Genomic DNA, 4,320 nt, shown 5'->3' on the forward strand with positions numbered 1-4,320 from the left:
AGAGAGAGAGAGAGAGAGAGAGAGAGAGAGAGAGAGAGAGAGAGAGAGAGAGAGAGAGAGAGAGAGAGAGGAAAGCTAAAGGAGATTGATACTTTGATCTGGTGAGTAGAATTTTTCTCCAGGCAGATAGATGGCTCAGTGGATAGTTCAAATCAGTCCACAGACACTTACTAACTTTGACCCTGATCAAGTCATTTAACCTCTCTTTTCCTTTATTTACTGGAAAAGGCAAACCACTCCAGTATCTTTGCCAAGAAAACTCTAAATGGGGTCATGAAGTATTGGACCAGACTGAAGGACTGAACAACAAAGGAATTTGCCTCAGGATCTTTTCCTATACCCACTCACGGTGAAGAGATGGGAGACAGAGTACAACTGTTCTTAAATCCGAAATCTTATGGAGGAGATGGTATATTGAAGAGACAGGCAGTTGATAGGTGAGAGAAAGAACATAGAGTGGAGAGTTCAGAAGACCTGGGTTCTTTGAGTCTGCTACCAACTGGTTTTATGACTTTGGGTTAATCTTGTCAACTTTCTTTTCCTCAATATCCTCATAAAAATTTTAAGGGGCTGGAAGAGATGATTTCCAAAGTCTCTTTATTGTATAATTTTATGGTTCCATCTAGTTTTTGATTGCCATAGATCCTGGTGGTTCTGAGTGTGAATTGTTTTTATTTTTAAACCCTTATCTTCCATCTTAGAATTAATATTATATATTAGTTCTAAGGCTGAAGAGCAGTAAGAGCTAGGCAATGGGGGCTAAGTGACTTGCCCAGGGTGACATAGCTAGGAAGTATCTGAGGTCAGATTTGAACCCAGGACTCCTCAGTCTCCAATCCTGGCTCTGTCACCTCTGAGTGTGTATTGTTTTACAGATGAAGAGTAATGGAGGAGAAGTGAATTACTGAACTCAGGTCCTCTTGCACTGAATCCTGCCTTCTTTCCAGATCCATTCATTTGTCTTCCTGATTACAATCCAGAATCTGATAATGATATCCTTGTGGATCTCCAGCCAGTGATAGAACTGTTAAGTGGATTCGTAGCTAGTTAAAGAACTGTACTGACGAGTATTGATTAATGACTCTATGTCAATATGGAGGTCCCTGGTAGAGTAGCACAGGGCTCAGTCTTTAAGCCAGTGCAGGTCAATACACCAATGCATGAAGACATAGAGGATTTGCTTCTCAAATTCTGTGATGGTGCAAAGTGGGGAAGGGCAGCTGATATTAAAGATAACAGAATGAAGATTGGAACTAATCTCAACAAGCTGAATAATGGATCAAAAGCAAAAGGACAAATTTTAGCAGGGATTAAACGTAAAACCCTGCCTTTAGGTTCTTTACAAAATCAATTACACAGGATGGAGGGGGCCAGGCTTAGTAGCATTTTATGTAAAAAAGATGTGGCCATTCTAGATGATGACAAACATTACGAGCCAACAATTTTATGTGGCTGTTGAAAACACTAATGCAATTTCTGGCTGCATTAATGGAAATGGAATGCCCAAATCATAAGGCATAATTGCTCTACACTACTCTGCCCTGGTTAGAATACTTTGAACATTTTCCGCTCCAGACTTGGGATTTCATCAGTAAAGGGAACTCCCATTGGGGAAGCTCTGAGCACTGATGCAGGTCATCACCTTAACTGCTAACTTATGATTTTAGAGAATTGTCTGGGGTACTAAGAGGTCATGAGCCTTGCTAATGGTCACACAGCTGGTATGTGTTATAGGAAGGACTTGATTCTAGTCCTTCTGATGGGTATTGTGTCCGCAGCCCCACAATGACTCTTACATTTGCAGTATTATGTTCAGTGCTGGGCCCACATTGGGAGGGTGACCTTGATAAATGAAAGTAGGTGGTGCTGTGGATTGAGTGCTGGTCCCAGAGTCAGGAACATTCATCTTCCTGAGTTCAAATCTGGCCTCAGATACTTCCTAGCCAAGTGACCCTGGGCAAGTCACTTAACTCTGTTTGCCTCTATTTCCTCATCTGTCAAATGATCTGGAGAAGAAAATGGCAAACCACTCTGGTATTTTTACCAAGAAAACCTCAAATAAGGTCATTGGGCAGGACCGAAATGATTGATCAACAACAGTCTATAGGTATACAGCTGAGATAATGAAGGACCTAGGAATGATGCCTTATGTGAATATTTAAAGGAGCGTGATATGCTTAGACAACAAATCCAACAAACACTTCTTAAGCATCCAGCACATTCCAGGACTGCTAGGCAGCATGATGTACTCAATCTGAAGGCAGCCTTGGAGCTGAGGTGACCTGGTTTTAAGTCTTGCCCCCAACATCTACTGTTTTTATGATCTTGGACATGTCTCTTAGCCTCTCAGTGTCTCCATACTGTAACTTGCTGATCTTCATTGGTAGCGAGTTTCCTCATCCCTCTCCAGGTCCCCTACGCTCATGAAATTCTATGTGCAAGGTATTGAGATTGCATTAGGGAGCCAAAGATGGATATGGCATGGTCCCTGCCTTCAGGGAGCTAGCTGAAAGTGCTGAGCACAAAAAAAACGAACACAAAACACAATAAATGACTAGAAGACAGATTTCAGTTACTAGGAGAGGTTTAGGAGTATTGAAGAAGGACAAATAATCCCGAGTTTTGAAAAGAAAAAGAAAATGGAATCTGCATAGTATAGGCCAGTGAATTTGACTTTGATTCCTGGGGAAATTTTAGAATGGATCATTAAAAAGATAATGGAGGCAGTTAGGTGGCTCAATGGATTGAGAACCAGGTCTGGAGATGGCAGATCCTAGGTTCAAATGTGGCCTCAGACACTTCCTAGCTGTGTGACCCTGGGCAAGTCATTTAATCCCAATTGCCTCGCCCTTGCCCTTGTATCTTAGAGTTGTTACTAGGACAGAAGGTAAGGGTTAAAAAAAAGATGATTAGTGAACTTCTCAAAAAGAAAGTCATGATCACTTAATGCCAACATGGCTTCATCAAGAAGAGATCATGCTGGGCTAACTTTGGTTCCTTTTTTGGAAAGTATTATTAAATTAGTGGATTAGGGAAATGCTTTAGGTAGAACCTACCTTCATTTTAACCAAGCATCTGATAAAAAGTCTCCTATTGTTCTTCAGGGAAAGGAGTTGAGGTGTTGGCTAGGTATTTAGGCAACTTGATGAGTAAGGATCTTGACACGGCAGGACATTTAGTTGAATCTAATAAGATGAAATTTAGTCAAGATAAATATAAAATCCTTTTCTTAGGTTAAAGAATAAGTTCTCAAGAGAGAGGCCTAATAAGAGACAAGTTTGTCCAAAAAAGTTCTGAGCGTTTTCATGGATAGCAAATTCATTAGAAATCCAGAGAGTGATTTGACAATCAAAAAATCGAATGTGATCTTGGGCTGCATTAAAATTCAGGGGCAGCTGGGTTCCCCCAGTTCAGTGGATTAAGAGCCAGGCCTAGAGATGTGAGGTCCTAGTTTCAAATCTGGCCTCAGACACTTCCCAACTGTATGACCCTGGGCAAGTCACTTGACCCCCATTGCCTACCCTTACCACTCTTCTGCCTTGGAGCCAATACACAGTATTGACTCCAAGATGGAAGGTAAGGGTTTTAAAATAAACAAACAAACAAATAAATAAAAAAGACCTTGATTCCAGGAAAAGAAAAGGGCAGGGCCTATGGTGCTCTGGTCAGGTCAGATCAGATATGGAGTATTGTGTCTAGTTCTGGGAATTGTCATTTAGGAAGGATATTGAAAAGCTGGAGAACATCCAGAATTGGGCAACCAAGAGGGTGATGGGTCTTCTGTTCCTTCATTTGAAACGATTGGGGACATTTAACTTGGAGAAGAGAGGACTCAGGGAGAGCATGTGGAAGATGATTTAAATTTGCTTTGTTTGACCCGGGAGTGCAGAATGAAGAAAGAATAGTATTATTGAGGTCACAAAAAGGCAAATTTTGGCTTGATGTCAGTAAAAACGTTCCCCAAATTAGAACTCTCCCAGAGTGGGATGGGCTGCCTCAGGAAGTAGTGGGTTCCTCTTTGGTGGGGGGTCATCAAGAAGAGGTTGAGTGATTGCTCCTTGGATATGTTGGATATGTGGGGGTTCTTTTTTAGGTAGGGGTTATGGGAGTAGATGCTTGGTAAGGTCCCTTGTGCCTCTGAGATTCTGTGAAATGTTAAGTCCTGCGCTTAGGTCCTGTTATGGATAAATGTTAAATCCTGTTCTTCAAATTTTCTCTCCCAATTTCTTGTCTGCTGGCTTGACTGATCTGTTCCTCTAAACTACATCTCAACCCCACTTAAAAAAACCAACCCTTACCTTCTGCCTTAGAATCGTTACT

This window comes from Gracilinanus agilis, chromosome 2, assembly GCF_016433145.1.
Source record: "Gracilinanus agilis isolate LMUSP501 chromosome 2, AgileGrace, whole genome shotgun sequence".
Lineage (NCBI taxonomy): Eukaryota > Metazoa > Chordata > Mammalia > Didelphimorphia > Didelphidae > Gracilinanus > Gracilinanus agilis.